This window comes from Hirundo rustica, chromosome 4, assembly GCF_015227805.2.
Source record: "Hirundo rustica isolate bHirRus1 chromosome 4, bHirRus1.pri.v3, whole genome shotgun sequence".
Lineage (NCBI taxonomy): Eukaryota > Metazoa > Chordata > Aves > Passeriformes > Hirundinidae > Hirundo > Hirundo rustica.
Window position 1 is genome coordinate 61,710,986 of NC_053453.1, and position 12,763 is coordinate 61,723,748.

Here is a 12,763-nt window from a genome sequence, read left to right on the forward strand (position 1 = left end):
AATGTCCTTGCTTTGCTTGCCACAGGCACAGAGAAAGAGTCTGAGAAAAACAGTAGCTCCTGCTGGCAGCTCTGGAAGGCAGCAGACTTCTCAGATGTCAGGCAGATCTGAAACATCAAAGGGGCTTCTCCTGAACTAGCTGACCTTTCATTACACATATCCTTCCACTAATACCCAGCAGATTATCTTTGCCTTGTTTTTGCTGCTGTGTCCCTGACCTGTGGAAACCCCCACGCTTTGAACACGCTCCATGATGGCAGGGAGGACGCATTTGCAGTGACTGCTCTGCTTCAGGTGGCTCCTCTGTGTGTTTTCTTCTGGATGTTTGTCACTGGAAGTGCCTCCAAGCGTGTGTCACCACCCCTACACCTCCATCTGATCCTGAGCTATAGGTGAGCACCAGCTCAGCAGACACTGAGAGGGGGTTTAGCCCCAGGGGAACTGTGGATTGCTGTGAGTACAAGCTGGCTGTGCTTACACACAGGATAAGCTGCACACCCAGACCACCAAGGACAATCATTTCCAGTGGTTTTCTCTCTCCTTTCAGCAGTCTTGCTGAAATCCAGGGGAGTGCTGGTGGAAACAGGTGCAAAAATGGTGGTTTTGGGGGAAAATGTTGCTGGTAGCTTCTGGGTGTAACAATGATCATGAGATGAGGCAGTGAAGGAAAGCCAGCACAGAGGAGAGAAACCCTGTCCTTCAGAGCACTGCTCTGCCGTGCCTCAGATGTCAGTCACTGACCCCATCACACGGTTCCTGTGGAGATGCACGATGCTGCCACACACAGACTGCCTCTGGCCCTGCTCTCTGGGCTCTCTGCAGCTTTCTCCTTCCTGGCTCTCCTGCTCTGGCCCTGGACTTTCTCCAAGCAACACCTCCCGCCAGCTTCGTGCTGTTCCCAGTGGTTCCTCTCTCGTGTTAGAATCTGCTGGAATAACTCGTATTGCATGAGCAATTCTTGAAATGTGCATCAAGTTTATCCTTAAGGAAGAGGACAGGCTCTAGCAGAGACTACGAGAACCACCAGATTAACACCAGTCCCTGCAGGGAACAAAGGGCAGAAACTGTGCAATGTGTTGCTCAGGCCATTAGGAAACCCTGGTTTCTAGGGGAAGGGGGGAGTGAAAAACGGGGCTGTGTGAGCCTTGGCATGCTGGACCAAAGCAGGGTCAACTCCAGTTTTCCAGAGCCAGGATGCTGGAGGACTAGTTGCATTCACTAGCTATCATGTCATGGAGTGGAAACCAGCGGCTTGAGGCTGTGCCTGTGAAATTGCATGTTTGGTTCTCTCCCACAGTCCTTTTGCAGCCCTCAACATCCACACAACTCGCAGCTTTCCAGCACCTGAAGGGAGCCCACAGGAAAGATGAAGAGACTATTGAAAAGGGCCTGGAGTGACAGGACAAGGGAGAATGGCTTCACACTGACAGAGAGGAGGGTTAGGCTGGATATTAAGAGCGAGTTTTCCCAGCTAGAAGTTAGTTTTTAATGCTGCACTAAATCCTTGAATAATGAGGTGGAACACTTCTACAGGGCCTTTGCTCCAGGAAGCATGGTCAGGCGCTCTGTAGACAGCAAATCCGTGATGAATTTGTTGTTAGCAGAAACACAGATAACAATGGATTATAGTTGTCTCACTTTTGCCATCTTGAAAAGAATCCGGGAGCTGCTGGATGAGACAAAGAAATATCAGGCAAAGCTGTACTTGTAGGCATGAACTGCATGAAAATTAGACTGTTAACTTGGCCTAGTCCATGAAATACTATTGAAACAAAATTGGAACAATCCAGTTGGGTCATGCAGTGAGATGTGTGATTTATGGGGGTGAAACCAACTCAACATCATCTTAACGACATACTATTCAATACACATTACTAAATTTGATGTCCAGGAGCACACTGCCTGAGCACCAGCATTCCCAGCTAATTCAGTGGTTTCCACTCTTTTTCAAAAATATTTCATAGCCACAGAAAAAGAGCATAAGCACTGTAATGGAAGGTTTCTCTGCTGGCTACAGATAAAGGTAAAATTGAACAGTCATGGTTAATATAATGTCGTCTCACAGAATCTGGGAATATCATGAATTAGAAGGGACTCACAAGGACCATCAAGTCCAACTCCTGGCCTTGCACAAGACCAGAGCTAGGCACAAGCTTAGAAACGTTTAGACTTTCCCTTCTGGAGCAAGGAAGGGAAGGAAATGGTGTAAGACTTCCTGTCCTTCATCTACCTAAGTTTCTGTGAGATGACCTTTCCAATGCTAATTAAGTTGAGTCAGAGTCTGAGCTGTGACAGGAATAATTCTTGAATGCAAAAAAATAAGCGATAAACATACAGACACAGTTCTGAAAGCTTCAATTGCTCTCCCTGCTGCAGGGAAATATCTGTCCCCTAAGGTAAATGCCACCAAACAATGCTGGATTCCTGTCAAAGTGACAGCTGATGGCCATTCTGGGAGTGTGACTACCGATGGTTCAGCAGCTGCCAGCTTGGCCAGTTTGTTTCTGCAGCATTCAGGCAGCAGTTCAAGTTGGCCTCTCTCAGCAGAGCTCATTCCAGGGACTGAGGGGTGGAAAATCACTTGTCCATTACACACCTCCAGCTCCACAAACTTCCATCTCCTCTTGAAAAGGGGAAGGTATCCTGCACCTCAGTTTCTTCAGGGAAGGAGACGGCTCTTTTCTGTGCCCATAAGGTTTTGTCCCAAAGATCACAAAGCTCATGAAATGGTTTGGGCTGGACCTTAAAGCTCATTTTGTCCCAGCCCCCCTGCCATGAGCAGGGACACCTCCCACTAGAAGTTCTCCCATGCTCTTTTCATGAGAATCACATAAGGATGGGAGTTCATCATTGCTTATAATTGTGGCTTGCAGTTTTCATGCTTCTCATGAACAACAGCCAGCAAGAGGAACGAGCAAGTGGTTTATTGGTGTGGGAACTCAGAAAATCCATGGCGTGCACAGCACTCTGTGTCCAAGCCAGGTGACATTTGGTGATGCCTCAGATGGCACCTGGAGAACAGGGGAATTTGTGAGGATCACCACAGCATCCTAGAAAGAGCCCTTGGACCTGCACAGAGGACCTGCTCCATTACAAACCCAGCTGCAGTTTCTAGGAATGATATAATCACGTGAAGGGAGACCAGGCTTAAATTACCAGGTAGCAGCCATCATTTGGAGGATGCACTGAGGTGTAAGCAGATAGCAGTAGCAGGGTGAACCAGAGTTCACCTGGCTTACAGGGCTGGGTGCGTGGCAGTAACTGGGTTTGATGCCGAGCAGCTGGAGGGATGGACAGCCAGCAAGCCCCTGTTGAAGGGCGATGGCCAGAAGGTTCTGTGTCTGAAGCAGGGCAGGAGGTGGTCATTTGCTAGGGACAAACTGTCAGAGTTGCTGGGTTGGGTCCTGGAGAGATGCACAGCAAAGAGGATCCCTGCTTGCTACAGCAGGACCGGTGTGTGACATCTGCTCCAGCACAGAAACCACAGCAAGGTCCCAAATGCTCTATTTGGAGAAAAGGGCGCCTTGGTAGGGGTGGGATTAGTGGGATGTTGCAGGGGAGATATGGAGATCATGGAAATACTGCCAGCATCAGCAGATCTCCATCCCCTTCCTGCTCATCCTTGACAAACACACTCACTCCATCTATATTTTCTCCTCATTCCCTGCCCCTGATAGTACAGGGAGAGTCAGCTCTTCTCTTGTTTTATATACCCCCCCTACCCTACGACTCTTGAGGGGGAGGCAGTTTGTCTCTCACTAGAACTCTGGGAGCATGGGGAAAATGAATTTAAATGCAATGTTTCGAGGTCATGTTCTCTGACGGTGCAAATCAGAACAGCCTCAATTAACTCAATTAGCAGTGCTGACCCTGGAGTCATAAATATTGGTGAGTCTCTCACTCTGAACACTGTGGCAGCATGCAGAACATTTTAAAAGAGCAAGTTTCCACCCCCCACCCCACCCCCCCCCCCCCCCCCCCCCGCTTTTAATAGAATTCAAAAAAAATTGAATTTTCATAGAATTTTCATAGAATTTCAAAAAATGCTATAAAAAATTGTCAGTCTTTGGGTGAAAGTTCTGTGACCAAATATCAGCTATGCTGACAGTCTGCATCTTAGAGCAACCCTTGACTGTCTCATTCAAAGCACTTTTTTCCCATTAAAAATCCCCTTGAGTTTGAATAACAAATGACAAATAAGCTGCTCCGAGTCCTTATGGGAATCCTGAAGGATAGATCAGTGTGGGGGCATGCAAGACCTTTAATTTCTTCTTAGAGGAAATCCTGCCACCTCCTATGCGTGGAGAATTGCAACAGAAGGGTTCATATCCTCAAAAGGAATGTTTCCTGTGCATTTGAGATGGCAGCAACAGGCAGGATTCCCTCTCAGCATACGCACATCCTCTGCAAATTCATGGAAGTCCCAAAAGGTCTTGGTGTCTAGTATTTTGGGGGGTTCATTATTTTGGGAGAGGGACAGACTTAATTTTAGTTTGTAAGTGCAGCAGGTCTCTTCCCAGACACAGATAGTCAGAAATCCATGAGGACTGGATGTTATTTACTGTCATTTCTTACTAGAAATTGAAGGCCAGCACAGTCAGGGTCAGATACTGAAGTAATAACAGCTTTCACAATAACAACCAGTCTTTCATTTCTAGATCCTCATGCCTAGCTCACTAGAGCAGCTTCAGCTAAATCCTGTTTATTACAGAAAAAGGTTCTAAGTCCAGTTGGCCAAGCCTCAGAAATCCCAGACTGGTAAAGGGGTTGAGAGGAAAGAAAGCAGTCATTTCTATGCCATCTTCCCCTCAAATATGCACATATGAAAAAAAAAAAAAGAAAAGAAAGATGAGAAACTACTAGTCTTCATTCAGCCTTTACATGAGAGTTTCCTTACCTGAATTTGATAGTGCATCACAACAACAAATACCAGCATGAACAATGGCACAACAGCAACTGTAACTTAAATATCCATGTCTGTTTTTCAGTGAAAGGTTTCTGGGGACATTTATCCTTCCTTTTCCCAGTTCTCTGTCTCTGCAGTAGCAGAAAAATGCAGCATATTCCCCTGCCCTGTGTGATTTTTAGACTGGACATTGGGAAGCACTTCTTTACCAAGAGAGTGGTGAGACACTGGACCAGGCTTCCTGGAGGGCGGTCAATGCCCCAGGTCTGTCGTCGTTTGGGAGGCGTTTGGACAATGTCCTTGACCTTTGGTCAGCCCTGAAGTGCTGTTGGTCTGGGTGATCATTGTAGGTCCCTTCCAACTGAAATGTTCTGTTCTCTTCTGTTCTGTTCTATTCCATTCTAGTCTTGCAGTCATTGTCTTCTCTGTGAATAGGGGGAAAAGGGGGAATGAGGGTCCCAAAGGACATGGCTGTTCCCTGGGGATGTGGGCAGCAGATTTCTAGTGAGGTGGATGCCAGAGCAGTTCCCACATGCCAAGGTGTTGAAGAACTGCAGGTCAGGAGTGAAAGGCATTGACAGCACTGCATTGGCTGCTGGCCCAGCACCTGCCTGCCCCGAGCCTGGCTCAAACCAAACATATAAACTGCTAACGAGTTCTAAATCTGGTGTTTAGATTTGAAAGCCAGGAGGAACTCCCCTTTCTCCCCACATTCCCCTTCTCCTGCATCCTAGCCTTTTGCCTCAGTGACTTTGCTGTGTGGGCTGGGAGCAGGATGCTCAATCTCTGCTTCCCACCCTGCTCCTGGATGGGAACAGGAAGGGTGCCACTGTGGTGGGAGTGCCATCACTTCCCTGCACAGGCTTCCGCTTCCAGAAAACACACAAGCCGTGTTTGCATGCAGGGCATCTCTTTTATGTGCTCAGTGGCTGTACCCCATCTGAGGGTCTGTGCTGAACAGAATGCTGGTGGTAGCAGAACTTCCATCAGCTTAAGGAGAATTGTCCCTTAGTTATATCCATAATCTAAGAAATTGAAATGAGGGGGGGGGGAATGAAGCTTGGCATTTTTTCTAGTGTCCATATGTTTTATTGCATGGATTCCAGCAGGTCACAAGGAGGGGATTCTGCCCCTCTCTGCTCAGCCCCACCTGCAGAGCTGCCGCCAGCACAGGGAGCACAGGGAGCTGCTGGAGCCAAAACAGGGACACCAAGGGCAGCACAGGGAAGGAGCAGCTCTGCTGGGAGGAAAGGCTGAGGGAATTGGGATGGTTCAGCCTGGAGAGGAGAAGGCTTTGGGGTGACCTCATTGTGGCCTTGCAGAGCCTGAAGGGAGCCCACAGGAAAGATGGAGAGAGACTCTTGACAAGGGCCTGGAGTGACAGGACAAGGGGCAATGGCTTCACACTGACAGGGAGCAGGGTTAAATTGGATATTGGGAAGGAATTGTTCCCTGTGAGGGTGGTGAGGCCCTGGCACAGGTTCTCCAGAGCAGCTGTGGCTGCCCCATCCCTGGCAGTGTCCAAGGCCAGGCTGGATGAGGCTCTGAGCAACCTGGGAAAGTGGAAGGTGTTCCTGCCAATGGCAGGGGGTTAGAACGGGATGATCTTAAAGGCCCTTTCCAACCCACACCTCATCCCTGTGTGTCCCTGTGAGCAGGGAGGGCTCAGAGCAGGGCCCAGGCTCTGCTCCGGGGGCCCAGCAATGGCACCAGAGGAACGGGCAGGAGCTGAGCCCAGGAGGTTCCACCTGAACAGGAGGCAGAACTTCTTCCCTGGGCAGTGAGCGAGCCCTGAACAGAGACCAGAGAGGGTGTGGAGTCTCCTCACTGGGGATATTCCAGAACCAGCTGGACACAATCCTGTGCCCTGTGCTCTGGAGTAGGAGGTGGGACCAGATGGGCCACTGGTGGCCTCTTCCAGCCTGACCCATTCTGGGATTCTGTGAGTGCAGGTGTTTTCATCATCTGTGTTAAAATCCTCATTTAGAAGCCACTCAAACTCAGCGTTAAATTCTTGGTGTCTTGTAGAGAGATTGAAGAATGAGGGGAATTCTCCAGAGCACGAATGCTTTAGCTTGCAGTCTCCAGAGGGACAGGAGGAACACCTTCCCTGCCAAAGAAGGTGTAACAGGATCAGAGAAGGGGATACTGTGTATATTTCTGTGGTGGTTTGAGCTTGCCTAAAGGATATTGGTGTGATTATCCATCTTGCATGAGAAGGTAAGGAGTTTCCAGAAGGGCTAAAGCAAGCTGCTCATTGGAGCGTTGGTGTTGAATATGAAATTTGGGAGGTGGATCTCATCTCCGGCCCTGGTTACTGGATTGTTATCACCTCCCCTTTTTTCTGATGGTTCCCCATGTTTTTTGAGGGAGGAGAACAATTTGCAACGGAGTCACGCTGAGGTGTTCCTCCTCCATTGCCAGAAGGCTTATTTCCGCTTTTTATTAATTACAGGGGTTGAGTGACTGTTTCAAGGGCCACAGCATGGCCTTGGTGTCCTGTGAAACGTGAGGGCCCAGGAGAAGGGCGTGAGCTGAGCTCAGCTGGTGTTCCCTGACATCAGACCTGCACACCTGCTCAGGCCAGCTGAGGCAGCCTGTCTCCTGTGTGCAAAGCTAAGCTGTTTGCCTAAAGGGCAGCCTCAGCCAGGCTGAAGGACTTGTTTTAGGATGAGATGGATGCTCCTGTACTTCCCATGTAGTTTTTTAAATGCTTGCATCAGCTTACTGATGTAGCCTTGAGAAAGAGAGGGGGGAAGCCCTTCCCTGATGACTCCAGGGGTGTCTGTCTCCTCTAACAACCCCAGAAAGGGAATGCTGGCCTCCCGTGGTAGGGGTTTCCTGGAGGGAGAACCTGATCAGCTTCCCAGGGTCACCGAGTCCTCTGGCGCTTCTGCTTTGTTAGGATGAATGTGCCAGGGACACTGAGGCTCAGATGGCCTCTGTTGCAGAGAGTTACAGCCCCAATTCTACAGCTGAGGAGAGGCAGCATAATTCTGCTTTATTGCCTTCCCCTGTTGGAAGCCTCATCCCGGCCGATTTGTTTATCAGCTCTTCCACATGCCGCAATTTCAGCACGAAAATTCAGCGTGTTACGATGCCGGCGAGGATGACGTTCAATTTTAGCAGACACCTCCTTTCTGTGTGTGGGAAGATGGGTTCAGCTGGGCGCTGAAGTGCACAATAAGGCTGTTATCGAACATTCCCGTGATGGTGTGAATTAGGAGCAGCACAGTTTTAAAAATCAGCAAAGCTGTGCCCAGTTTATACCAGGCTGCTTTCGAAGTCTTCACCAGGGGCATTTTGCATTTCCTGTCCCATGAGACAAAGGGAGGACTGAGGGTCCTATTTTCTCAGGAGCCACATCAGTTTATATCTGCTGAGCCCCGGACTTGGAACGCTTATTCCACCATGCGTGTCAGATCTGCTGCCCTGCTCTGCAACAAATGCCTAAAGACCCGTGCAGTGCCTGAAGCAAGGCATAAAAACAGGGCTGGATACACCAGTGACCAAGGGAAAAAAAAAAAAAGATCAGTTTCTGGGGAAAGAAGGACTTTTTTGGATCACCTCTGCAGGGAGGGAGAGGATGGGGAAGGAAGGGAAGAACAGCGCATGGAGGAGCTGTGCAATAGAGAGTGCAGAGGAGGATGAGTCACCTTCAGGCTTTGGCTTGGGTGGCAAGGGAAGCGCTTCCACCTCCAAAACGCCTCCTCCCCTTGCTTTTCGCCGCCTCGCTGCGCTCAGGCTCTGCAGTGACTCCCAGTTCTGGGCTCAGAGAAGGAGAGTGGCAGTGCCCCAGCGTGGGAAGGGCAGGGCAGGAAAGCACAGCACGTCCCGTGGGGATGTCACAGCCCTGGGCCATCAGTGGCTGTCAGAGGACTGGCCACGGGGCTCTGGCTGAGTCCGACTCCCTCATGTTTTATGTAGTCACCTAGCACTCCCAGCGCTGGGGGAGGCAGCACCAGCAAATCAAAGCATCTCCAGTGCTTCGCACTCGACTTTGCTTGCTTCATGTCCCACACACAGAAATTGCCTCACAGAGCCAAGAGCTTCACAGCTGCAAATTTCCAGTTCTGCCATCGATACCCGGCACTGGGGGCAGCAAAAGGGATATTTCCCCTTGTTTGAATGATGACACTCAGACATAAAGTCTCAGTTAATTGTCTGGGCTCTTCTGGGCTCTTTATTCTGTCGGTACAAAACCAAGGCAGTGCTAACTGGTGATTCATGGTAGAGCTGACAGGCACGGTGACTCACCTCCCAATAACACCGGTTTGTCTCCAGGGTCTGTGGGTTTGCAGAAGACATCTAACTTTCAGGTGGGTAAACTTAGGTGAGATGAATCTTATCGCAATTTCTGCTGCCACCTCTTGCCTTCCTCTGCAAACACCTCCAGTGAGAGCTGTGTGGTGACTTGTGAAGAAATGTGCTCTTCAGGATGAAGCAGCAGCTCTGAAATGAATATTGTGAAATGTCAGTGGCTCTGCCCATGGACCTATGGCCAGCTAGTAAGAGAGTAACTACTAGACCTGGACTGGGGGGATGTCAGGAGCAGAAAACCACCAGTCTGAGTGCTCAACTTGCTTTTACCCACAGAAACTCACTTACAGACAGATCTCAGGGGTTACTCTGAAATCCACAGAAAATTTTCTCTATATGTGCAGAAAATTTGCCTATCAGAGCAAAGCAGAGAGATCAGGTGGCCAAATCAACAATAAAGATAATCAAACGAAAACAAGCCCCCTAACATGATAGAAACAGCACTATTGTTTTGGAAATACCCATCTCTTATGGCTACTTTAGAATAAAAAAGTATTTCTTTAAAAACACGAAGCCTTCATGTGTAGGTGAGGTACTTTTTCCAGACCGCTAACACCAGTGAAGATGTCAGATGTGCTATACTATCAAAACAAATGCACAAACATGCTAGATATCAATATTTATTTCTAAATTTCTATTTGTTCCTAACTTGAAACCAGCTGGCTGGGTGTCTGTTCAGTAAATCCCTATCTAAGCAATGTCACGAGAGATCAGTCCACGGGTTTTAAAGAGAGCTGAGGAAAGTTGCTTATGTTCATAAATATTAAATTATTTGCTTATTAAGTGTTTTCTTATATTAAACTGCTGAAAAGTTGCTTATTTGAACTCATTCTGCCATTGGCAGAAAGATGCCGTCAGGAGCTGAAATTAAATATGTAGAAAGTTCTTTACAATCATGGTGCAGATCTGTACACATGATGCTCTCGTGCCACTGACATAATGTGGGTTTTTCCAAATGTGCAGCACATTACAGGCCTCTAGTGGTAGAAATTAAAAAAAAAAAAACCAACAAAAAAAACAACTAGCTTAGGATCCATCCTAACAGTTACAGTTCCTGATGGTACTGAATTCCAATCTTAATAAATTACATAATGCTTTCTGTTTATAGATTTGACCTTGTAGTTTGCTCAGAGGGAAATGGAAATTCAGCAGAGGTCAGAGATGTCAGTGACAATTCTCTGTTAATCTAAAAAAAAAAAAAAAAAAAAAAAAAAGAGGGAGAAAGTAAACCAGGTTTGAAATAAAAGAGAAAAGCACAAGGTGCATAGCCCTAGTCTCGCTCAATTAATTAATTAATTGCAGTAGCCACAAAAGGTGGAATGCTGTGAGTCTGGCTGGTTACAACCATGTCACACCGTACCTGCTTAGGCTCCAGCCTCACCAACCCCTTTTACTGCCAGGTCTGTGTGGGCACAGGACTCTGCCAGTCCATCTCAAAGCCTGGTTGCTGTCACCTCCCTGACAGATTTGGGAGGGAATTGTCCAGGAGCATCCTCCTTTCAGCCCTTGCAAAAGGAGCATATCCTCCTGCCAGGGCTGATCTTGCAGCATTTAACATTTGATCTACTCAGCACAAATTTATTTCTTTTGCACAAAGGCAGTGACTAAGCAATTCCCACAGGGTTGTTTGGTGATTTGGTTTTGGTTTTCTGGGTCTTTTTTTGTTTCTTTTTTTAATTACAGTTTTTCACCAAGATAACTAATAATGCTCTCAAATGCTTCATTTCTGAGATAAATATGATGCAAACATATACTTCTCAAATATCTCAGCATTTTACTACATTTTTAAGGGAATTAATGCTGTGGAGAGGAGTCCTATATTACGTAAAACAGGAAAAAAAAAAAAAAAAGGAGAAGTATCAGAAGTGATTAAAGGTTTTTTTTCCCTCTTAGGTGTTTTGTTTTGTTTTGTTTTTTAATTGGAAAACAGGGTTTGGTCACTGGTCACCGCATTTTGGTGGAGAAGCAGGCATATTTGAAAGGCTTCAGAAGAGCTCAAACGACAGAAATGCTGTATGTCTGGGCACTAAAGAGCTGTGGAGGAAAGCTTAAGACCGTCAGAATCTCTATGTGAACAAAGACCATGGAAGAAGTGATGGCAGAAGAGGGTAAAATTCTGTTGAGGGTGGCATTCAAATCAGAACATCATATTTGGAAGTGAATGCATTCCTTTAAGATGCATCATCTTGGGTTTAAGCATCTTTGGTCCCTCTCTTGGATCTATGGAAGGGACCTGGTCTAGAGAAGGTGTCCCTGCCTGTGCCAGGGCTGTTGGAACGGGGTGATCTTTAAGCTCACTTCCAACCCAGGCCATTCTAGGATTCACACTGGTCAGTCCTGTCCAGGGGATGTATTTTGGTACAAACAGTGCCAACATTTCTCAAACATTCCCTCTCATGAACCACAGTGGAAAAAAAAAAAAAAAATCATTCAGCACAATAGTGCAGTTGCAGGGTATCCTGAGTGAGACCCCACAGCAGCTCTGCAGCTTCCTCAGGAGAGGAAGAGGAGGGTCAGGCACTGAGCTCTGCTCTGTGTGCCCAGGGACAGGACCCAGGCACAGCCAGAGCTGTGTCAGGGGAGGGTCAGGGTGGATATCAGAAAATGTTCTTACCCCAGAGGGTGCTGGGGCACTGAACAGGTTCCCAAGGAATGGTCACAGTCCTCAAGGCTGCCAAAGCTCCAGCAGAGTTTGGACAACGCTCTCAGGAAAAAAGGGTGGGATTGTTGGGGTGTCTGTGTAGAGCCAGGGGCTGGACTCAATGATCCTAGAATCCAAGAGAGTCCATGAGTCTATTGCTAAATCAACATTTTTTAACAGATGCAGCTGTTAAATGTTCCCAAGTATAGAAGAAGGGACTCTGATGCCTGAGACATGGCTAAAGACTCACAGCTACATGGCAAAAAAACCAAAATCAGGTAATAAAAGAACTGGCATAAGTCCCTAGTCCACAGCTGAGCCCTGGCATCTATGGCAGATTTCCAGGTAGCTCAGAGAAAATGAATATTTGTCTGGGATCTACAGGATATCTCTGATAATCCACTTAACTGAGGTCTAAGGGCTCCAACAGAAATTATTTCCTGGTTGTGCTGGGGGGTGGGTTATTCTATTAATTTAGGGCCACAGCTGGTCTTTCCTCTTTTTGGGAAATGGCTGCCATTCATGGGGTGGAAACCTTGCTGCACCCCTCCCACCGTGCTTGGGGAGTGTCACCATTGTCACCAGCTCCCCAGGATACCCCTGCCAGCTCTCAGATGTGACATGTGGCCCTTCTCCCATCACCTCTTACTGCTGGCAGCTGTTTTTTGGCTGAGACATTGCTCCTGGGGAAGGGGCTGGGCAAGTGAGGCCGTGAGATCCTGAAGTGAACACTTTTGTAAGCAGATGGGAGGGAACCGTTGGTGAATTGTGAGGAGGGCAATTCTGGCACTGCACAAACCAGCCCAGTGACTGCACTCAGCAGAGCCCTAAATGGAGTCTTTGGAGATGCTTTTGCAAGGGGCAGCAGGAAACATCCAAATGTTTCTTTAAATCTT